The 25869-nt window shown below is 39.6% G+C and overlaps 1 pseudogene; it reads left to right on the top strand.

The window, feature by feature from the left end:
- The first annotated feature begins 9385 nt into the window (after positions 1-9385).
- LOC115433900 (phosphofurin acidic cluster sorting protein 1-like) overlaps positions 9386-25869 on the top strand; it is an 81086-nt pseudogene continuing 64602 nt past the window's right edge.

Below are 25869 nucleotides of genomic sequence, written 5' to 3'. Positions count from 1 at the left end.
TGTTATTTCTAGGTTATTGTGTTCTTATTGTCCTGGTTCTGATCCACTTTAGGTCCAGTTAGTCTGAATATGGAACCTGAACTCCTTTGACCTTCATGTTCTCCATGGGACGACGGCTGGAGCTCAGGCATGTGATTCTTCTTCAGAATCCAGTGAAGATGTCGACAGGTTTGTAAAGTGTCAGAAACATCAGCTACGCCCACTCCCATGGCCCCTCCCACTTGCCTTCACAGGAGGAGGAGGCTAAACCAGGAGGATCCAGATCCAGACCCCAGCTCCATCCATGAGTGCAGACAGGCTGCCATCTGGTGGTGGATCCAGGACACTGCAGGTACAGGCTTTGGCTGTAGTTGTGTTTTCAGACACCAGGTGGAGACACAGTCCATAACATCCATCTAAGGGCGCAGCGTCTCCACCTCCACCTGCTTCTGACTCATCAGGGTCTGGGGGTTCATGGGTTAGTTCTACCAGGGCCTGGGGGTTCATGGGTTAGTTTTACCAGGGTCTGGGGGTTCATGGGTTAGTTTTACCAGGGTCTGGGGGTTCATGGGTTAGTTCTACCAGGGTCTGGGGGTTCATGGGTTAGTTCTACCAGGGTTTGGGGGTTCATGGGTTAGTTCTACCAGGGTCTGGGGGTTCATGGGTTAGTTCTACCAGGGTTTGGGGGTTCATGGGTTAGTTCTACCAGGGTCTGGGGGTTCATGGGTTAGTTTTACCTGATCTGAGGACACACCTCCATATGACTGACATGTTCCACAACAGAGGAATCCACAGACCTTTAATGTGGTTCATGCTCCTGTTTACACTTCTACTGATTATTTAAACCAGTTCTGTTCTGATTCTGTTCTTCTGTATCAAGTGTTTGCTCTGATATTTACCTCCGCCAAGGAGGTTATGTTTTTGCCAGGGTTTGTCTGTCTGTCTGTCTGTCTGTCTGTCTGTCTGTCTGTCTGTCTGTTTGTTTGTCTGTCTGTCCGTTAGTGTGCAACATAACTCAAAAAGTTATGGACAGATTTTGATGAAATTTTCAGGGTTTGTTGGAAATGGGATAAGGAAGAAATGATTAAATTTTGGTGGTGATCGGGGGTGGGGGGGCCCACGGGGGGGGGCACTGATCAGCCTTGGCGGAGGTCTGCACTCTCCGAGTGCTTCTAGTTTATTTTTATTCTTTTATTCTATTTTTACTGTGTGTCATATAACTGCACTACATCTATCTGTTGTTCGTTCTATTGTTCTATCATTCTATCTATTGTTCTATCTATCGTTCTATTGTTCGCGCTGTCTATTGTTCTATCATTCAATCCATCATTTAATCGTTCTATTGTTGTATCTATTGTTTCATCATTCTATCTATTGCTCTATCTATCGTTCTATCTGTTGTTCTATCTATTGATCGTTCTATCATTCTATCTATCCATCTATCATTCTGTCTATTGTTCATTCTATTGTTCTATGCATTTCCATGGAGGTCAAAGGTCAACACACTCCCACTCATCAGTTTCCATTAGTTTGAGTTAAAGCCAAAGGAGGATCAATAAAACCCAACCCTGTTCCATTAGGTCACATGTCTAATAGAACAGATGTCTCATATTAAAACCACTGTAGAGGCATTTTAGATCAATAATTTATGAGGTTTACATGAGATTTATGTCATTATGGGTTTAATTGTTAAGAAAAAGTTCTGATCACAATTCCATGAACTGATTATGTTTTTTTAATTTAATATAATTAAATGGGGGTGGGGCCAAACACACTTCTAATATAATTCCTTTTTAGTAACAGAACATCTCTGTAGGTCTGATCTGTTTTTATTTTAGTTTTCAGTCCAGCGGTCTGAAGGTCTGATGGACTGATGATCAGTGTCAACGTCTGGAAACAATTATTCTGGAAACTTCTGCTCCAAAACCATCAGCCACCATCAGTTGACATTCATAGCAGAGGTCCTTTGGGGTAAAGTCAACCAAGTTTATTCAAAGAACTGAGAAATATGGATTTTTGAATTTGTATAAACTAGCGGCAGTGTACCCGCGGTGCAGGGGCTAAAATCTCCCAGCATACCTCACAGCATTTGAATACGGACTGTGCTGCAACATCGATCGGATATCAATGGGACGCACGGACATTGATGGGATGCCGGGGGGACGGACACAGAATGCGCACTATATAGTAGGATGTTAATAATCTCTATTGGTTTATAATGGGAAACATTTTAAAGTGTCACAACTGGAAAACAGTTGAACATATTGATATAATCACTATTGGTCATAAATTGGAAGTCATATATGGGCTTTGATTTACTGCCATGACCTTTGACCTTCAGTGACCTTTAAAGGTCAAACCAATGTCAGTTAAGGTCTTTACATATGCAGTTGGACTACAGGAGCCTTGGACCTATTTTTAGTCCATACATCGTTTTTATTTGTTTATGCATAGTTTTTATTCACTTATACATAGCTTTTAGTTGTTTATTCATAGGTTTTATTTATTTATACATCATTTTTATTTGTTTATGCATAGTTTTTATTCATTTATACATGGCTTTTAGTTGTTTATTCATAGGTTTTATTCATTTATACAGTTTTTATTTGCATATATGTTGCTTTTATTTGTTTATACATAGTTTTTATTAATTTATACATAGTTTTTAGTTGTTTATACATAGTTTTTATTCATTGATACAGAGTTTTTACTTGTTTATACATAGTTTTCAATCATTTACACATAGTTTTTATTTGTTTATACATAGTTTTTATTCATTTATACATAGTTTTTAGTTGTTAATACATTGTTTTTATTTGTTTATACATAGTTTTTATTCATTGATACATAGTTTTTATTTGTTCATACATAGTTTTCATTCATTGATACATAGTTTTTATTTGTTTATACATAGTTTTAATTAATTGATACATAGATTTAATTTGTTTATATATAGTTTTATTTGTTTATACATAGTTTTTATTCATTGATACATAGTTTTTATTTGTTTATACATAGTTTTTATTTATTGATACATAGTTTTTATTTGTTTATACATCGTTTTTATGACTTTATACACATTTTGTATATTTATATTAATTTTATTTTGTATATATAGTGTCTGTTTCATTTTTTTGCTGCTGCCTCCTGAGCCTCTGCTTTGAAATCCCCTTGTGATGTAAATGTGAGTGTCAGATCCAAACCAGCTCCTCAGATGGGCTCAGGTGCAGACATGCTTTATTCTAATGTTTTTCTAAACCCTGACATAAACACTGGTCTCTATATGAATGGAACTGTGTGATGACATGTGACTGATCTAAGGATTAAAACCTCGTTATGAAGCTGTCGTCATTGTTAACGACACGCTGGGGCGTTTCCATCTGTACGAGGCTCGGAGGTGTTCACAGTCACAGGATTAGCATTTCCAGTTTTCTTCACCAACAGAATGATTGAGTGCACTGAAAGTAAATACCCTGATACTGGAACAGACAAAACCTGTCCTATTTCACCTGGAAGAGTCTGAGTTTAACCCATAAAGACCCAGTGATACATTTATTTCAGTTCCCAAAGGAATTTTTGTCTATATTTAACCTTTTTGAGCGATTTATCACTATTTACTATAACATTATCCTCTGTATTTTGCCTTTTTCAGTGTAAAGCCTGTATTTTCTACATTTAATTCACTGATCGTGTAGATGTTCATTAAAGTTTAAAGTAAATTCAAAGGTTATTAAATAAAAACAGATCAAACTGAATAAACAGTGTCTTTTTCAGTGCAATCTATTATATTCTTTATCCCCATTTTTTCTAATATTATTCTCTGTATTTTGCATTTTTCAGTATAAATCCTGTATTTTCTATATTTAATTCATTGATCATGTAGATCAGGGCTGTCAAACTCATTTTGGTTCAGTTCCATATTTAGCCCAGTTTGATCTCAAGCGGGCCAGATCAGTAAAATAATGACTTAATAACCTATAAACAATGTCAAATCCAAGTTTTTCTTTTTGTTTTAGTACAAACCCGCCCCAATTAAATTATGAAAATATTTACATTTTACAAAAAAGATGTGAATAACCTGAAAAAACTTTGTGCAATTTTAACAATATTATGCCTCAACTTATTATTTATACATGTACATTACACACAATGTTACATAAACATTTGGTAACAGGCAGAATATTGTTAAAATTTTGGAGTTTGGAACTAAACTTTGAACAATTTCTACAATATTCCATCTCTTATTATTAACACAACCACAGATCACAGTGGATCCATAAATGCACCAAACATTTAGTAACAGGCAGAATATTGTTCAAATTGCACATTTCAGGTTGTTCATCTTTGTTTTGATTTATGTATTTATTTGCATTTTATTGTGAAAGAATAGTTTTGTAAATGTAAATATTTCCACAGTGTAATCTTTTTTTTTTTTTCACTGAAATTTTTTCCACACAATTTTTCACAAAGAAAATTTGTCATCATTATTTATGGGTTATTGTGTTGTTATTTTTACTGTAGATCACATTGGTCTGTATGTGGAACCTGAACCAAAATGATTTGGACAACCTGGACTGTTGAGGTTCATTTTTGCACTTTCATCCCACGGGCCGGAATGGAACCTTTGGTAGGGGGGCCAGATTTGGCTCCCGGATCGCATGTTTGACACCTGTGGTATAGATGTTCATTAAAGTTTAGAGTAAATTCAAAGGTTATTTTATCAGAAACAGACACAACATGAAGAAAAACAACTTTTTTTAAGCAAAGATGTCATTAATTGATCATTGGTCGTTGATCCAGCTCCATGGGTTTCAGTGTTGTAGATGACAGGAGGACATGTGTTCACTGTTTTTGTGCCTTTTTTGATGTTTGGGTCTTTATGGGTTAAAACAGAACTTACTGATGCTGATCTGTGGCTGAGGGATCCAGCTACAGACGGTGTAAAAAAACAGAGACATGATGAAATGGGAGGAACACCGGGCTGTGGTGTATGTTACCCAACCGACCTGGACAAGCCTGGTCACGTCTGTACTTTCACCCTGAGTCACAGTTACAGTAACAGGTTTTCACAACATGGACGCTGTCGACAGTGAATCCAACAGAAAAGTCAAGACGACCGGTCACAGAACGACAGAAACGACTCCTTTAGGCTTTCATGTCCAAATCAGGTGTTTTTTGGTTTCACTCATCGACTAAAACAACACAACAGTCTGAAAATGAGCCAACAAAACAACACAACAGTCTGAAAATGAGCCGACAAAACAACACAACAGTCTGAAAAAGAGCTGACAAAACAACACGCTCATCCATCAAGTCAATGTTTTCAACCTCTGAGTTAAACATATACAGGAATTACACCATGAAAGTGATAACAGTCTCACAACAAACTTGTCAATAATTTATATAATAAACATCTGATCAGGTGGATTTACCCTTAAAGACCAAAACGTCCACCTTTAACCCTTACAGACCCAAACGTCCACCTTTAACCCTTAAAGACCCAAACGTCCACCTTTAACCCTTACAGACCCAAACGTCCACCTTGTTTAATCTGTTTGATCTCTTTCTGATAGAAGAACCTTTGAATTTTCTCTGAACTTTTTTTTTAACTTAATTTTTATTAAATTTTCTCTTTTTTTTTTCAGTACAGTACAATTATACATTCAATTATACAGTTCAATTAATTTCTTTTCCCCCTACACAGCTGCAAATATATTCTCATACACCTCCACAGACACATATAATGAAATTTAAGAAAGCAGTAACAATTATAGCAAACAATGATCACTTCAAAAAACAACAAAAAATAAATAAAAAAGGCTGTAGATATAAATCTTCGTCAGAGGTAGATTGACAGCACTTTGATAACATGGAGTGTTCTTGCAACACCAGTAAATATTATTGCAGTAGTAAAGGTAACATAGGTTCCCATCTTTTAGTAAATATGGTTTTCTGAAGCCGGAGCAAGTGTGTGATGAATTTTCTCTGAACTTTAATGAACATCTACATGATCAGCGAATCAAACATAAGAAAATACAGGATTTACACTTAAAAATAGGACCAATGGCCCTGTAGCTTACCGGCCAAATTAAAAGCTTTGGGAAATGTATCTAGATGCCATTTATTATCACCCAGTTATGTGCATTTATTATATTACAGAAATAGCCCATGTTTTGGTCATATTCCAATCAGATCTGTCAAAAATTCAAATTCCAACTTGATATCATTGATACTGATTTATTGGATCAATCCACTTCCTATCTCTTATCTCTTCCTATCTCCTATCTCTTAAAAGTGGCACCAAATCCAGAATCAGATCCAGATGAAAATAACTGCAATACCTTGTGCTGACATCATCATACAGAAGCTGTATACCAAGTTTGAAGTCAATTAGAACTGGAGTTTCGGAGAAAAACAAGATAGAAATTTTTTCCCGATAAGAGCCCATGTAAATTTTCTGTCAGTTCCAGATCCAGAAGAAGATCCTGATCAGCATGTGGCCATTATGTTTTGGTCATCTCCCCATCAGGACTGGACTGTAGAAATTTACACTGGATATCATTTGTATTTACTGAGTTATTGCATCCATCCACTTCCTATCTCTTATAATGGGGAAATTTTTCAAAGTCGCACCAAATCCAGAATCAGATCCAGATCCAAATAATTTCACTAACTTTTATTGACATCATCATAAAGAAGCTGTGTACCAAGTTTGAAGTCAATCGGAATTGTACTTTCAGAGAAGAAGACGATTGAAAATTTTGTAACGGATGACAGACAACGACGACAGACCCCGCTGCCAGACGCTGCATGACGACAATAGCTTACGGCCTGTCGGGTGGTAAGCTAAAAACTGATCCAAACCTTCTGTCAAATAAACAGTTCAGTAAAGTGTGCATTAAACCTGTGTCAGGATCAGCATGTGCTCAGATAGTGTATGTAGGTTTTTGGTTTGTATTTACTTCTGCATTTGTTCTGCTCTTCTGTGCTTTTGTACTTTTGTTGCTATAAACCTGGGTTTTCCCCTTAGTCAGACTAATAAAGGCATATGTTATCTAAAAACACTACATCAAATAACCAGAACGAACTGCAGATTAACAAACAATCCTACCATATAATACACGTTTCAGCCCCGCCCCGTCTCCGTCCCACCGATGTCCATCCGTCTGATCGATGTTGCAACACGGAACACGGGACTGCATTTGGGTGCAATGCTGCTGTTGCACCACAGGAGGATGTTTAGCCATGGGTACAATGCTGCTAGTAACATCAAAGACTTTTATTTATTAGTGATGAAGACAGTGTATTGTTCTGTAATAATACATGTAAATACTTGGACTGCGGTAATATTTAAATTCATAGTTTTTATCTGTAATACAGAATTTATAATGTCACCGTTAAAGATGAAAACATTCACATAAACATGTAGAAAATCTGTATAATAATAATGATGATGCATAAATCCATCTGTTTTTATCCAAACTGAACAACCATTTGTTCATAATCACAGTGAATGTTCTGTCTGTAGAGTCAGGTTTGTTTAGTTTTTATGTTCTGAACATCAACAATAGTTTTCATCATCATACATATTTGACTCTTTTTTTTTTATTGATATTTGAAAACCACCACAGGTGCAAAAATAGGACCAATGGCCCTGTAGCTTACCAGCCAAATTAAAAGCTTTGGGAAATGTATCCAGATGCCATTTATTATCACCCAGTTATGTGTATTTATTATATTACAGAAATAGCCCATGTTTTGGTCATATTCCAATCAGATCTGTCAAAAATTCAAATTCCAACTTGATATCATCGATACTTACTGATTTATTGGATCAATCCACTTCCTATCTGTCATAATGGGAAAATTTGTCAAAGTGGCATCAAATCCAGAATCAGATCTGGATGAAAATAATTGCAATACCTTGTGTTGACATCATCATACAGAAGCTGTATACCAAGTTTGAAGTCAATCAGAACTGGAGTTTCAGAGAAAAAGACAACTGAAATTTTTTCCCCATAAGAGCCCATGTTAAATTTTTCATAAGTTTCCGGATCCAGAAGGAGATCCTGATCAGCATGTGGCCATTATGTTTTGGTCATCTCCTCATCAGGACTGGACTGTAGAAATTTACACTGGATATCATTTATATTTATTGAGATATTGCATCCATCCACTTCCTATCTCTTATAATGGGGAAATTTTTCAAAGTCACACCAAATCCAGAATCAGATCCAAATAATTTCACTAACTTTTGTTGACATCATCATAAAGAAGCTGGATACCAAGTTTGATGTCAATCGGAATTGTAGTTTTGGAGAAGACGATTGAATTTTTGTAACGGACGACGGATGACGACAGACGACAACAGACGCCGCATGACGACAATAACTTATGGCCTGTCGGCTGGTAAGCTAAAAATCTGCCTTTAAACCTGGGTCGTATCTGGGTCATATTCAGAACCATACGCTGTACTATTACTACTACTACTACTACTACTACTGCTACTACTACTACTACTATTACTACTTCTACTTCTACTACTACTACTATTACTACAACTACTACTATTACTACTACTAATACTACTTATACTACTACTATTACTACAATTACTATTACTATTACTAAGCTACTACTATTACTACTAGTACTACTACTAGTACTGCTATTACTATTATGTCTAGTACTAATATTACTACAACTACTAATATTACTATTACTACTTCTACTACTACTATTACTATACTTACTATTACTATTACTAAACTACTACCATTACTACTACAACTACTAAACTACTACTACTATTATTATTACTAATATTTCTAATACTAGTAGTAGTATTACTACTACTACTTCTACTTCTACTACTACTATTACTACTACTATTACTTCTACTACTACTGCTACTATTATTATTACTATTACTACTACTTCTACTTCTACTATTACTATTACTACTACTACTTCTAGTACTATTACTACTACTACTTCTAATACCACTACTACTACTATTACTATTACTACGACTATTTCTACCCCTATTACAACCAATACTATTACTACTACTTCTATTACTACTACTATTACTATTACTACTACTACTACTGTTACTAGTAAACTATTACTATTACTTCTACTACTATACCAGATCATTCGTCCTTTTCTCCATCTCTGGGCTCTGACTACTTCCTGGAATCAGTGACTCTTCCTCCATTGGTTTCAGACATGTTGTGTATTTTCTTGTGTGTTGTGCTTTCTTTCATGTACATGTGTGTTTTCCAGGCCTGGTAGTGGTGTGTTGTGTCCCACCCTAAAAGGGGGGCCGTGCTGTCCCCTCCCCTCCCCTCCCCGCCATGCCCCTCCCCTCCCCGCCCCTCAGCATCTCGGCTCCGGCTGTCGGAGCTGGAGTCTGGCAGAGCAGGAGCAGGAGCAGGCGGACAACACTCCGGCGGCTCCCGCGTTCGTCCCACACTTAGCTAGAGCTGCTCCCCAGGCAGTGGAGGTGATGATGGCGGCGGCTGTAGAGAGAGGAGGCGTCCGGGCCGCTTTCCTGAACCCGAGCAGCGGCGGCGGCGGACCGGCACCGACCAGCCTCCCGGCCGGAGCGCTAGCCGGGGCTGTCGTCCTGGGCTCGGGCTCCGGCGGCATGCCCGTGCCCATGAACCTCTTCGCCACCTGGGAGATAGACCGATCCTCCCCGAGCTGCGTTCCGAGGTAAGGCTGTTTGTGTTAGCGGCCACTCCGCACACCGGGGCGGGTCCGGGTGGTGCGGGTGTGGGGCTGGACTACCGCCGTGTGGTCCAGGGCTCAGAGCGGGGAGCGGAGCCGTTCCCATCCCGGAGCCCCGCTGCTAAACCCCGAGCTAACTAGCATAGCGGCTAATGCTAACTAACAAATAGCCCCACTGTCCTCTCACAGATTCAACTAAAAGCCTCTTAACCCTCCACATGTATTATTTATCAGTCGTTTAAAGCCTGGGCTGAAACACACCGAGGTTAAACGTTAAATCTGCCAAATGTCACCAACTTCGGGGAGGTTTCCAACTGTTATTGTCTGATGAACACATTCAGTTCGATCCGTTATGATAGTCTGCTAGCAAAACTTCAGCTAATATGTGTCAAAGGCTTTTCTACTGTACTAGTGCTGTGGATTCATGCTTAGCACACTTTAAATGTGGACTGGGGCCTTGGCTTTAACGGATTTACTGAACCACTGCCTCCTAATAGACACATAATTCCATAAACACAGTGACATTTGTCGGATAAAAACAGCCCTTTATCCACACTCAGCTGAGCCTGTATATCTAGGGTTTTTAATGTTGATGCTAACAGGCTAACTGCTCACACACATGTACAGTGAACACACACACACACACACACACACGTAAAAGCCTCCGGTGTTGACAGAGCAGCTGTTTGGTGTGCAGATGCAAATGTCCTCCGTCCACAGTGTCTTTAATGAGCTTCCAGTGACACCGTTTACTGTACAGAACATGGTGGGCTTCAGTCATCCACTGCATTAGTATTCATCGACAGTGAGCAGGCATCGCTGCCACCTGACCAGAAGCCTCTCGGGAACTGTGGGCACATTAATCAGCTTTGACCTAGATCTGTTCCACTCATTGGGCTCGAAGGGGAGGGTTTCCTCTCCAGTCGATCCGCCTCTGGTTGGGGTGTGTGTGTGTGTGTGTGTGTGTGTGTTTTCTGCTGCCTCTTCTGTGTCCACGAGTCTGCAAGCGTGGATCCAATCAATACATGTGAGAAAACCCTGGATGTTTGACACAGACGGTCTGATTTCACATGATTCTATCCGGATCTGACGCCGGTGGCATTAGGAACCAGTGGATCTTTCAGTGTGACAGCTTTTTTATTCGTTTTTCATCATCGTCAATGAATCTATCGGTCCACAGATAGTGCATTTGAAAAGGCTGACACAAAACATTTTACATTCACATTTGTGCATTTGGCCGATGCTTTTTTCCAAAGCGACTTACAGGGGTAAAACCAAAAATGAAAGAAAAAATACAACAATAGATTAAAAACATTAAACAGCTGTACAATTAAAACAGTGTCATACAGAAGAATAAAAAGCAAAATAATAGACTAAAATACAAAAATAGATTAAAAAGACATAAAAGCAGCTGTACACTTAAAAACTGATAAAAATACCAAGTAAAAACAACAGAATAGACATGATGATACATTTAAAATTTATTATCATGTCATGTTAATAGTTAGGAGATGAAAAAGCCAATATCAGCCCCTCCTCCCACCCTCAAACTGTCAGAAATGAACCATCTTTGACTTGATTAGAAGCAGGATAAGCAGCATTCTCAAAGGAATCAATCAATACAATTGCATTTCAACATCAAACATAAAACAAAATCAGCTTTAAAAAGAAAAAAAAAAGGATCCAGTTTGGTTTCATTGAAAAAGCCTGGTGTTGGTTTTGGTCCAGCTGGAACCAGTATCAGCTGATAGTGATTGATCGGCTGTGTAAATGAAACAGTGTGATGGTTGGTGTTTGGCTGCGGTTCTGTGTCTAGGTTCTAAAGTTCTCCTCTTGGCTCTATCTAGACTCCGTTTGTGTTCTGTTCAGACACATAGAAGGGTTGTTTTTTTTACAGGTGGATGATGGATGTATTTGGACCAGTAGTGTGTTTTACTTTAACTGTAGAGTATGTACTCACACAAACACAGGCTGAACCAGGGAGATCCGACTCATTTATGTTCAGGGTCCACATTCAGCTCAGTATGGATCAGAACAGTAAAAGAAGAACTTATAAGCAATGACAAATACAACCTGTTCTGTTTGTTTTAGTGCAAAAAAGTAAAATTATAGAATACAAATGTTTCCATTTACAAACTATTCTTTAAAAAAATGTGAATAACCTGAAATTTCTTGAGAAAAATAAGTGCAATTTTAACCATATTGTGCATGAGTTTGTCATTTACACATGTGACTTACAGATCCCAGTGGATCTAAAAAGGCACCAAACATTTAGTAACAGACACCTGGAACTGAAATATGGGTCATTTAACCCCTTATAGACAACTGTCTCAAATTGCCTCAGTATTCTTGTGTTTTTGTACTGAGGTTCTGCTCAAAACTGTGAATGTGAAGGACCCTCATGGATCAATTTCAACATAACTATTAATTTAATGAAATTCAACAGATTTTTGGATCATTTTAGTTTGTTTGGATTGTTGACTGGAATAACTGATCAATAGTAACACCAATAAAGATAGGTAGAGGTACTTTATTTATTCCAAACTGGAAAATTACAGGGTTTTTTTTTTTTTTTTTTTTTAGATAAAGTATATTCTCAACTTACATTCTCCACATCTCCACTTGATAATTATGTCATGTAATTGTAAATACAATCAGACAGTAAAGGTTTAACTTTATGATCAGTACACTTTGACTGTCAGTGTCATCCTGTGTAATTTTTACATTTTGTGAGTTCATCCCGTGGTCTGGTCCGGAGTGTCTGAAGGCCCGGTTTTGGCCCCTGGGCCGTATGTTGGACACCCCTGCTCTACATGAACACTGCCTTTCTACACAACAGCTTTATCCATGATTTATGAGTGCGTTTGGATTATTATTAATGCATCCGACTGAAGTTAACTGCTGTTGTTTCTATTTTTGATGAGCTGGGCGCTGGTTTATTTGTTTAGATATTTATTACGTCAACGCCTCCTTTGTTCACCGGCTTCAGCAGTTTCCAGCCTCTGGAAAGTCAAGGAGAGTTCACCTCTGACAGATTTATTTTAATCAGCTTTTTTTCTTGTAAAAGCCGCTGCCGTTCGTGGGTGGGTGGGTTTGCCTCTGTTCTCTGTAGGAGTGTGTGAAATCTGTGTCCATGTCGTCTCCATGCTGCTGTTCCCAGGACGTCGGTGTTGGTGCTTTTCCAGAGTTGGGCTGATCTGACGCTGTCTGCGCCGACATACAAGGCTCTATTAAAGATGGATAAGGCCCAGGACGACCATGGTTTATTGATGAGCCCAGGCGTACGGCGTAGGGATCCCACTGACTGTTCCCAGTACAGCGGCTGCCTCTCCAGTTGGCGTTGACGTGGACGCGCGTTTATCTGACGTGTAATGGACTTGTGGGTTCAGTGGACGAGTCTGTGTGACACAAGTGGTTCATGTTTCTGTGGAGGACATGGACACTGCAGTCGTCCCCTGTCCGGGTTCTGTGTGTTTATACTGGTGTCAAAGGCCTCGGGGGAAGCCCCAGCCCCAGGACTGGCCTTCTGTCAGAGGCCGGACCGTTCCGGTTCTGGTTCTGGAGGACGTGGACGCTGCAGGGTCGTCCTCCGTCCTGGTTGTGTGTGTGTTTTTACTGGTGTCAAAGGCCTCAGGGGAAGCCCAGCCCCAGGCCTGGCCTTCTGTCAGGGGCTGGGCTGATTCTTGTTCTGGTTCTGGTCCAGCCTCCAGGGTATGTGGTGTCCAGTTTCAGATGAGCCCATGGGGCTGTTTCCATGTATTTGATGGTGATGCGCTGTGACGTCACACACAGCTGTTCCTCGTTAATAATCACATGACTTTAAAGCCTTAATAAAGGGAAACAGTTTATTCAGTCTGGAAAATATGGGTTTCAGTCTTTAAAGGTCTGAGAACATGGGCCTTTATTTATTCATTTATTTGTTGTTGTTGTTTTTTTATTGATCTACAGCACAGGTGTCAAACTTATGGCCTGTGGGCCAGAACTGGCCCTCCAAAGGGTCCAATCTGGTCCAAAAGGATGAATGTGTGAAATGAAGAAAATGACACTGAAGATATTAAACAATAAATGATGTTAAACTCATGTTAGTTCAGGTTCCACATTCAGACCAATATGATCTAAAGTGGATCAGAACCAGGAGAATAAGAACACAATAACATAGAATTAATGACAAATATAAACATTAACAAACTGCCCAAAAAATGTGAACTTTGTGGACATAAACATTTCGTGATGTAATTTTACCTCCTTTCCCTGTTCTTATTTGACTGGTTCTGATCCACTTTAGATCATATTATGGTTCTGATCCACTTTAGATCATATTGAACTGAATGTGGAACCTGAACTATCCTGTCTCTGATGTCCCTGATGTCCAGAACCAGAGCAGGTTTACAGATACAGTCACCATCTGATGGATGGGATCAGTCAACCTGCACTTATTACACACACACACACACACACACACACACACACACACACACACACACACACACCATGTGCATGTACAACTATAGTGTAAATATCTAAAGAATATTTCAATTTATATCCAAATTGATATAAATATTTATATAAATAGACAGTTCTTTTTTCTCATTACATGTTTCAGTTTTGTATCTTTTCTCTGTTTTCTCTGCACTTTGTTTTTATTTTTGTTTTGTTTTTTTGCAGCTGTTAACTGTGAAATTTACTCATGATGAGATCAATAAAGTCTTACCTTACCTTACCTTTGCTTATCTTATCTTTATCTGATCTTAACCTTACCTTATCTTACCTTATTTTTTTTTATCTTATCTTTATCTTCACCTTACCTTATCTTTATCTTATCTTAATCTTTCCTTATCTTGTGGGTGCTGCTTCAGTTTGTGACAGTAGTGGACCGTTGGTTCCTGTTTGTGCTTGCTGTCATTGAATCCACAGCAGAGCTTGTGTTTCTGGTTTTCTGCAGCATATGTGATATTTGATGGATGTGACGTTTCAGATGTGGCTCTCATTCCTGCACTTCTCCTCCTCCATCTGGACCTTTACATTTCAGCCTTTTGTGATGATCCGTGTGCATCAGCTGATCTGATGCTTGTGATCTGCTGAACTGTGCAGCTCTAATGTTGGGTATTAAACTAAAGTGTTCTTTATTGAAGTGTCAGTGAAAGTTCAGCCGTGGTCTGATGTTGGGGATGTCACTTTAAACCTGGGCCATAACCTCATCATCATCATCACCACCACCATCTTATGTTTGGACTTTAACAGTGACATAGTGATGATCATTAACTGAAGGAGTGAGGCTTTATGTGGTTCATTCTCAAATAAAACATTGAAATGTTTCCATGTTTCCTTTAGATGATATATATGTGGATGTGGAACATTCTCTGATTATTTTAATAAATATTGCAAATAAGAAATTAGTTGGGAATTAAATAAATAAATAAATAGATAAATAAATAAGAGAGTGTGTTAGAGCCACATTTGTTCAATGTTCTGACCATGAAGGACAGTTTAAAACCACAAATAACCGTCTTCTTCCTCTTTTTCTAAATATAATCTCAGATTACAATGACCAAAATAAACACTGAATCACAAAATCATTATTGTGACATTTCTTTTACTTTATTTCCATGTAGTTGCATCTTTTACATTGTTCGAGGTCTTTCACATCAAGTCAACTTAAAGAAAATGACCAATAGGGTGGTTCACAAAATAAACTTTCACCAAATTCTGCCAGATCACTTTTTGCCTTGTTCCAATTGATATTAAAGCATATGTACCAAAAATGGAGTCAATTGCAGGACATTTAGGGATGGCACACTTTTTCACAATTTTGAAATTATTAACGTTCCATTTTCGAGCACCAGGAGCTTACCATCAGGCATGGTGGATGGCTAAGGCTATTTACTGCATTAAAATAACTTTATTTGAGGCCCAGACAAGTCTGACATTGAAGCAGAAGCAATCCATGAGGAAAGTTACCAACTTCGTCTGTTTCGTCTACATAATGTTTTGGCATGAGGCTTCCCTGGCAACACATGCTCCAAAGAATGATTTGGACTTGATCCAGAGTTTGCATCTGTATCTGGATAAAAGCATTGCAGATTCCGCACTGAAGAGCATTGGACAACATTTGTGGCATCTGTCAGAAGAACTCGTCGCCCTGGCATTTTTTGATGCTCACATTGATGCTGAAGAAAAGGAGGCAATGCTGAGAAATCTTGAAAGACGCCCTGGGAAGATGCTGAAAAGACTTGATGCCAAGTCTTTCCTCCGCAAGAACAGTACAACTACCATCTCTAGCCTTGTCACTCACCACTCAATCCACTTCTTTGAAGTTCTTACTGAAGGCCAAATTAACAGCACAAGTAACCCTGATGATGTGAGGTCCATTCTCACAGATGAGTCTGAAAAGACAAAAAGTCTATTCCTTGAAGGTCATCAATGACAGTGCAGAGAGGCATTGCCCTTGCTAAACACTGTCAACAATCTGTGCAAAATGAAGACCAAAAGCAGTTTTTGCTCCGCCTTGTGCAAGGACACAGAGATAAAGTATCAAAGAGAACAAAGTCTTCATACATGGAATATAGTGTTTGAACTGTTCTAATGTTTTAACACATGTAGCATAAGTACTGGGAGACTGGGAGAGATTATTAATGAGCAGATTTATCTTTGTATTGTTTAAGTTATGTTTCTGCAAAAGTTACGCATTCTTATGTAGAACAATAAAAATTGTGAAAAAGTGTGCCACCCTTTACTGGCGTCGTATTGACTCAATTTTTGGTACAGATGTTCACAATGGCAATAGGAACAAGGCAAATACGATCTGACATAATTTAGAAAACTTTTACCCATACCATCATATTGTGAACCACCCTAATGACCAAACTCAGACTGCAGGGGATTATCCTCTAAAACCCATTAACGATAGTTTTTTATTAATGCCATGTGTCATTTGTTTTATATTATTCACCTTCATTCTTTGATAGTCATTAAGTTCATAATTAAACATTTAAATGACACTTTTCTTACTTGTTATCAAAAATAGGTCTTTACTAATTAGCAATAAACTGCAGTGCTTTTTGCTCGTTGTGGTCTGTGGGTGATTAACCCTTTAGGTGTGGAATTTGACATTATTGTGCACTCTGTAGATAATTGATCCTTTTGAATATTTTTTCAGAACAGTGAGTATGTTGTAGTTTCTTTCCTCTTTTGTGACTTCGCCGACTGATTGCCTTTTCGTTGTGGATCAGATGGTGTTTTAGGTTCCACTGTTTTCTGGACCTGACACGTAATCCAGACCATAATGAACTTCCTCGTATCTAAATCTAACCTCATTCGGTTCATGGGTCGTTTCCTGCTTCATCTCATTTTGGTTTCTTCCAGTGAGAATAGTCTTGTGTTCCATCCTTTTGGAGCCTCCACAGTTGGACAGTCGTTTTTATTCCTCCGCTGCTGCTGCTGCCAGTCTGCCACCCTCTACCCGTGTCTCTAATACCATGTGGCATTTGCACGGCGGGGGGTTTTCTCCAATAAGCCAAGTTTTTAGCTTCTGTAAAGCGTCTTCCAAGGTAACATAAACCCCTGGGGGGGGGGGGGGGTTCCACCCACCATTTCCCTGTTTTCTCCTTAACAAATAGCTGACCAGGGCTTTGGTGATGTTGCTGAGTAACCAAAGATAGTGAAGGGATAAAATGCACAATAGAAGCCAGAGTTGGCCTTAAAACTTATTAAAACGCACTCGTGTGCATCATCAGCTGGATGAGAAAAGACTCCCATTAGAACAGGCCTGGATTTATTTATGTGGTTTTTGCAATAAAAGTGTCAGAAAATTAGTTTTTTCTCCCAATTCTTTTGCGCCTTTTTTCCAGGAAGAACTTAACTTTCAATATCTGGCCTTTAATTATCATTATTAAATTTAATAAACACTTAAAACAGTGTGTTATAGTAAAATATAAAAAATAGACTTGAATTTTTTGTTAACTATAGTTAATTATATACTATAGTTAACTATAGATGCTAATGCACTCACACATAGTTTGAACTGTTGATGGGCCAAAGGCTGCAGCAGCTGTTAGACTTTTTCAGCTTTAGATGAATTGAACCACATCTGCTCATCCTCTCCTCCATCTCCGTCCTCATCCCTGTTCTTAATCTGTGAATGTTCCGTCCGTTCTGTGTGTGTTCACTTTAATGCAGATATGAATCCATTAAACTCTGATGGACCTGATGGAGGCCCTTCATAGGAGTGGGCGTTCGCCTTTCACCTCCTAGATTACACCCATGTCCTGGCTTGGATGGACTTTCTCCTGCACTAATCTGATTTCATAACACCAAAAAAAGAGGAGCTCGTAATCTGACGCTGCACACGGATGCTGGCGCTGTAATCCACCATTTCCTTTGGCCGTCGTAACCGCGGCGCCGGCACTCCGTCGGTGTCCTTGAGAATGGTGACGAAGCGTTCTGATGGTCTGCGTCACGGATACAACACGCATTCAGCTGCATCAGACGTATTGACTGGTGTGTGTGTGTGTGTGTGTGTGTGTGATGGAAGTGTTGTAATGGGTTTCAGGTGTGTTTCTTGGTTCTGTATCAGAGACAGGAGCCTTAACAGCAGTGGTCCAATAACACCAACACCCTAACTGTGTGTTATTTGTGTGTGATTTTTATTTTATTTATTTATTTATTTATTTTTAAATTTGTGTATGGTTGACAGCATTAGGATGTGACCCATAAATCACCTGGTACCGCCCACTGGAACATACATTCAAACACTGACCAATGAACCGTCCTGGAACTGTGACCTGAACCTCAGACCTGCCACACAGTCTGTGTTGGTACCCCCTCTACTGGCTCTGACACAGTTCTGGATCTGGTTCTGGATCTGCGGGTTTTCATTCATATCGTCAGTGTTGGACCGTTTACAGCTGTACTTCTTGTTTATGTCAGTGAATCCTAACGAAGCTGATCCTCCATCCTGTCCTCACTCCAATCATCTACACCACATCCAACTGCTTCCTCTTCCTCCTCTTCTTCCTCGCCTTCGTCCTCTCCCTCTTCCTCCTCCTCTCCCTCTTCCTCTACTTCCTCTTCCTCCTCTTCTCTCTCTTCCTCTTCTCCCTCTTCCTCCTCCTCTTCTCTCCCTTCCTCTCCTTTGTCTTCTATCTCTTCCTCTCCTTCCTCTTCTCCCTCCTTCTGCCTTGAATGTGTCAATATTATCTTGGCTTCCTCTTCCTCCTCTCCTTCCTCTTTTCCCTCTTCTTCCTCTTCCTCCTCTTCTCCCTCCTTCTTCCTTGAATGTGTTAATATTGTCTTGGTTTCCTCTCCTTCCTCTTCTTCTCCCTCTTCCTCTTCCTCCTCTCCTTCCTCTTCTTCCTCTTTTCCTTTACTTCCTCTTCTCCCTCTTCCTCTTCTTCTCCCTCCTTCTGCCTTGAATGTGTTAATATTGTCTTGGTTTCCTCTCCTTCCTCTTCTTCTCCCTCTTCTTCCTCTTTTCCTTTACTTCCTCTTCTCCCTCTTCCTCTTCTTCTCCCTCCTTCTGCCTTAAATGTATTAATATTCTCTCGGTTTCCTCTCCTTCCTCTCTTTCCTTGGGAAGCGTTTGACATTCCTGGCAGCCGGTTTGGTTCTGGTGCAGCTTCAGCTGGGCCTCGACTCCACCCCCCCCTCCAGCTCTGGGAGCAGAACCGGACCCCGGACCCCTGAACCGGCCCAGATCTTGGCGCCGATCGGGGCATGCGCTGAACGCTGGTGTTGAATTCCTCACAAAGGGAAGAAAGTGGCGTTTCCCCCGCATGGACCTCAGAGCGGGACGGAGGCCAGATTCTTGTGTGGGTGGGTGGATAGTGGGGGTCTCTGCTGGCGAAGAGCTCCCACTTCCTGACCAGGAAAGCGTCCTCTGACACTGGGAGGCTCCTGTCAAAATAAGCACATGGGGACGGTATCTGCCTCCTGCCTTTTCTCTGTCGCTGGGCCTCCTCTGATTTCCCACCTCTCCCATTCAGGCATTTCCTGAGCTGCATGAGCCAGTAGCAACAGTTAAGACCCACCCCTACACTGACTGACAGATGAGACTGGGACACGTCCACGTCCATAGACACATGAAACGGGGCGCACGTCCTCACATGGGGACGGTTCTGTTGGACTGTTTTAATCAGGGCGATCACAACGATGACATTTCAGACTGTGATTAAATGTCACTCCAATAATTACAGTGTTTTTATTATTGTAGTGTAAGTTTAAAACTAATTTATCTGAACATATGGAACGAATCTAATGAAGAAGGAGCATGCATTTGCACCAAATGCAGGCAATATGTTTGGACACAGTAGATTGGACATTTAGTGGACTGTGTGTGTGTGTGTGTCCTCCGTACAGAGCTGACTGCTGTAGTTTGTCATATATATGTATTTATGGTCAATGAACAGACTAGTGAAAACGGTAAGTTAATGGGACCAACATTTTGGCAGATATTAGTCATTTTAATCTAGGGATGTAACAATTACTGGTATAACGATAAACCGCAGTAAAAATGCCAACGGTTAGTATTACCGTTTAAATTCTAACTATGATAACCGTGTTTGATTACCGCACTTTTAGGGGAAAAAACCCTATGTAAAGATCTGCTTTTATGTCAAATAATTGAGTATAGTTTTAATTTATTCCAATTTGATTTTTCTATACCTAATATTTGGAACCAGTATTCACTTTTAAAGTCTTTGAAATGATTCATTAAGTGTCTGTGTGTTATTTGTGCAATAAATTATATACATTTTTCAAATCGGATTTTATGTTTTTGTGTGTTTTCTGTCCTTTTGTGTTGATATAGTAGGTTAAAGTGAAAAAAATAATAGGCAGATAATATAGATGAAGTTGTGCTGGAAAAAAAGATCCCAAACATGGGTATAGTAAACATTTGTTTATATAGTATATAAAGGCAAAATCAAAAGTACTGAAAAACGGACAAAATAGGCTCAGACCACTAAGGGTTAATATTTGAATGTTTCTGCCAACAGAAGGTACATTGTGCCTTTTATTTTATTTGTCTTTTTTTTTTTTTTCAAACTAAAACTTGGTTAAATTATTTCAGTGTGTGTATAAGTACTTTTTGAAAATTTTGAGCACAATTTCAATAATACCGCAATAATTATGATAACCGTGATAATTTTGGTCACAATAACCGTGATATGAAATCTTCATATTTTACAATCCCGTTGCTATGGCCACGACCGTTGACAGAAAGCACAGTACCACGCTGCATGATGAGAAATGAAGTTAAAAACAGCAACATCACATTTACTAACTTCAGTCCCTAGATATTGGTATTAATAACTGTCATTTCAATTTTAAAGAATGATTTACCGAACAATGTATATGTCCGTACTTGTAAAATATACTCATCTTTTCCCATTAGTCAGTTCTGCCCAACATCAGAATGACCACATCTAGAACACAGGGTTCCCCACAGGTCAGTGCACTGGTAAATATCTTAAATATACAAAGTCTGTAAGTGTTAATGACAGCGAATCAACCACTGCAGCCACTGGAATCTGAAAATGTGGGAAATGATGTGATAACAACAGGGATGTGACAGGTTTTTTTCTGTCCCATTGATCAGTTTTCATGCAGGTAAATAGATGATTAACGATTAGTGATTGATTAATGTACAGGATGGAACATTCTGCTGAACCGGAATGACTGACTTTGACATAAAATAACAGTTGGAAACAAATTAAACTCATAGAATGACCTAGATTTTTGACACTTTTATGTTCAACTCCAGATTTATTCACCTGGTTGTTGTTTTTTTTCATTCAGGTGTTTATGACTTTGGCTTCTGTTCATTTCAGGAGTTTATTTAGTTTATGATTGGCCTGTTGGTTGTGGTTGTCGAAGTGTATTCTTGCTATGATATGGTCTGGTTCTGGTCTGGTCTGGTTTTTCTACTGTCTGTTATCGTCAGCGGCGCCCGTTAGCCTTAATGAGCGTCACCCCTTCAGGCTCCGCCCACTTTAGCATCACTGATGTTAAATCACTAGCACTGGGATATACAGAAAAGAAAAGGGTGTTGACAAAGCTGTGCAAAAGCCGGAGCTGGGACAGATGCAGCACATTAGTCATTTGGACGTTTTAAACCAGGAGGGATAGAAGGGGGCGGAGTCTCTGCTGAAAAAGCCGTCGGCACTGTCACCGCTCCTTTAAAGAACAAGTGCATGAGCAGCAGAATCGCACGCAGACGCACATTTCATCCAACGGCAGGAAACCAAATCCAGATGTGCACTCACTAATGCATCACCTGTTAAGTCAAACCTCCGAGAGCATTTTTAATCACCTTCTCCAAGTCGACATCAGCTCGTACTGCTGCTGATTGGACTCCTATTGATTTCCCAGCTCATTGTACACCTTCATTTTTTCTCTGCTGAAGTGTTGAGTGTGCTGCAGAAAATAGTTCAGATCCACAGAACAGTTGAGCGTGGCCTGGTTGTCATTAATACTGATGACCTAACCTTATGTTATCAGTGTCTTTGGATTCAGCACATGATGGATCGTGTGTTCGCTCTGTGGATGGTAGAAGTAGAGATAGAGAGTAGAGAATATCTGTCAGTTAGGTGTGTTTATGTCACCGACTGATCAACCACCAGCTGTTATGAAGACGCTGTGTCCGGCAGCGTTATCGTATTCGTTAGCAGTTCTTTCAGACATCTTCTCCGACTAAACTACTGATCAGATTCGTTTCTAATGTTATATTTATCTTCATTTGGGACAATGTCTGCAAAGTTCGTTAACAGTTTTGAGAAATTTAGGTTTTTTAATTTTTTTTTTTTTTTTTTTACAAAGTTTTGAAATATTAAATATAAATAAATGTGCCTTTCCTTCTAATGCACAGGTCTCAAATATGTGGTTCGGGGTTCAGAACCGGCCCGCCAAAGGGTCCAGTCCGGCCCCTGGGATGAATTAGTGAAATGAAAAAATGACACTGAAGATCTGAACGATCAAGGATGTTCAAATCATTTTAGTTCAGTTCAATCTAAAGTGGGTCAGAACCAGTAAAATACTATCAGAATAATCTACAAATAATGAAAACCACAAATATTTTTCTTTGTTTTCGTTTTAAAAATATAAAATTAAATAAACATGTTACATTTACAGACTAGCCTTTTACAAAAAAATGAACAACCTGAAATGTCTTAACAAATGTCTGTGGAATTGCACCAATATTCTTTCTGTTATTAAATGTTTTGTGTATTTGTTGAATAATAGAATAATGTAAATTGTACTTATTTTTTAAAGAATTGTCAATTTGTTCATGTTATGTTCAAGTACAGTTCATAGATGTAAACATTTTCATGATGGAGTCAAAAAAATCCGCATAAACATGCAGTGTGCCTTAAAGAATATTTCAAGGCACACTGTAGGATTTGTATAAATATGAAAAATTGATTTTCATAATGGAATTCGACTTTTGTCACTCAAAAGTGGAGAAAACTTTGGAGTTGACATTATTGATCAGTTCTTATTATTTATATTATTGTACTGGTCCGGCCCACTTTAGATCAGATAAGGCTGATTTGTGACCCCTGAACTAACATGAGTTTGACGCCCCTGAACTACTGGTCCATATGTTGATGGTTTAGAACATGTAAATGGTTCCAGATATCAGTCTAGTTCCTATTGATCACTGATTGAGGTCAGATATGGACTATGATTGGATAAGTTGAGTTCTCCTCCAGTGAAAGTCCCGCCCACTTCTATAGTTCGACTGATGTGCATCCAGACCACAGGACTGGAACATAGAACAGAACCTGAGAACCTCACACATTCACCTGGTTCTGATCCACATAGAACAGACGCTGATGGACAGGGACACTGGTTCTGTTTCCTGTTGGTTTAGATGAAGCTGCTGATGTTCACATGTATCTGTATTAAAAGTGCGAATGTGTGTTTACTGATGTCAGCCTTCCATTATGATTCAGCCCACAGTGACTGAAACACACAGAAGCTGTCAGTGCTGCTCCATCTGTCTCATGCCTCATCCATACTTTTCCAGTCAGGTCCATATTTATGTAGAAGGAGACAAATCTACTGCATTATCACATTCATTGTGGTAAATACTCACTCTTATTATGTATATGAAGCAGGTAAATGTTTCTAATCCATCTGTAACAGAAACAGAAGAATGTGTCCAAATTCAGCTGAATTCAACAGATTATGGATCAGTAACTGCAGTTTTGAGACTGGAAAAGAGCTGAACACCAAGTTTAGTTTCATCTGCTCAGAGCTGATTAATAGTGGATTAATTGGGGGGGGGGGGCTCCTGACTGGTCACTGATTCAGTGTCGTCTCAGTGGTGTTTTGACTCCAGATGGTGTGTCGTCCTGGGGTCAGCTCAGTGGTCAGTTCTGGGGTCAGTCCTGTGGTCAGCTCTGGGGTCGTCCTGTGGTCAGTTCTGTGGTCAGTCCTGGGCTCTGGTGTCCATCCCCTCCGTTCTTGTCTCTACTGTTTCATCCTTGTCTCTGTTTCATCCTCGTCTTTACTGTCTCGTTCATTTGGGTTTTTTCTCATGAATCATGTTGAGCGGCCTTACATAAGCCCCTCCCCCACCTATAAATACACAACACTGACATTTTCTCCACATTTGAGTGTATTCGTACTGTTGAAAAGTCCATATTTTTCCTCTTGATGTGGTCTTATAATTCTTCTAATGTTGGCTCCAGACAGATTGGTAGAAGTGAAGCCATTGATCTGAGCCGTAAATGCCTCGCCGCCGCCCCTGTCAGGTCTGTCCACCTTAATAGGATTGTGCATTTGAGGCTTAACCTGTCAGAGGTGGTGTCTGTTGGCATCTGCGGTTATCAGTGGGTCACTCCAGACTCTATGGGGTCATCGATGCCTGCGTTCCGCTGCTGTCCTGGTGGAGTCAGCTGATTGGATGAGTCCGTGACAGGTCCTTGCGTTTCCGATCGCTGCCGTGGCTTTTATTGTGGTGTGTTTCCACTACAAATACAGGCCGCTGACCTCATCAGTTTGTGGTCAGAGCTGAACAAAAGAGCTGTTGATCTGTGCAAAACACCGACACAGGCCCCGGATCAGGTCCTGAAACCAGAGCGGTGGATCTGAGGCCCAGATCCAGAAACACTGAACTGATCTGAACAAAGAGCAGAAACTGAAATGGCCCTGATGGACTGGACCAGGTGACCAAGCCCGGATGAACCCTTAGATGGATGAGAGGGTCCAAATGACCTGGTCAGGTGGTTCTGTTAGAATATCTGTGGAATGAGAAGTTCGTATTCCAGATATTCAACAAAAACATGTGTTAACATCATGACATTTAAATCTTTAATTTACCTTTTATAGATCTGGTGTAGCTGTAGTTTTTTTTTATTCCTACCCTAAGCCTATATAGGTGGGTCATAATGACCCCCATCACTGTTTTAGGCACAAATGGAGGAATGTTTTCAAAAATGAACCGTACAGATCACAGCTCTCTGCCTAATGAACTGACCCCCGTTCATTTAGAGTAGAATGACATCTGAACCTTTGACTCGTTCAACAGTTTAACCAAAGGACTCACTAAACACGTTATTGTTCTACTGCTGTTAGATACAAATATATTATATACTACATATACAGTGCTTCTCAAATTTTCAAATAAAAAAAAAAAAAACTCTAAAATTGTTAAAAATGTAAAAAAGGAAAAACATTCCAAACATGAACTAATTCTTTTATGGACCAAAATCTAATAGAAATGCTTGTTTTTAATGTGATAAAATGACAGAAGTGTCATAAACCCACTGTTTTGAACCCGGGTCCTTCAGACCTGGTGTTGGGTCCACACACTGGTTCATCTAAGGGTTCAGTTGGTGTTAAATACAGACCTGGGTCTGACACCTGTTATCTGGGCTAGATGCCAGCGGGCCTCCAGGGTTCTGCTGTTCTATCAGGTTTGACTTGCTTCATTATTTCTTTATTTTGTGCATTTTTCAGAGCTTAAACACCACATTCCCACGGTCAAGAACAACCTAGAACTGTCATGGGATTTATGTTTTAGGGACATAAACTCCTCACCTTTTAGTGAAATCTGCAGTTTGGGGCTGAAAGTAGGTCATGCAGATCTACGGGGTAGGAAATGAAATGTCAGCAACATATTCACACAAGTAGAACAGAAGAAGGAGAACGTTA

The sequence above is a fragment of the Sphaeramia orbicularis genome, chromosome 15 (genome assembly GCF_902148855.1).
Source record: "Sphaeramia orbicularis chromosome 15, fSphaOr1.1, whole genome shotgun sequence".
Taxonomy (NCBI): domain Eukaryota; kingdom Metazoa; phylum Chordata; class Actinopteri; order Kurtiformes; family Apogonidae; genus Sphaeramia; species Sphaeramia orbicularis.
The sequence above is the reverse complement of the archived record's forward strand: the minus strand, read 5'-3'. Positions and strand labels throughout refer to the sequence as shown.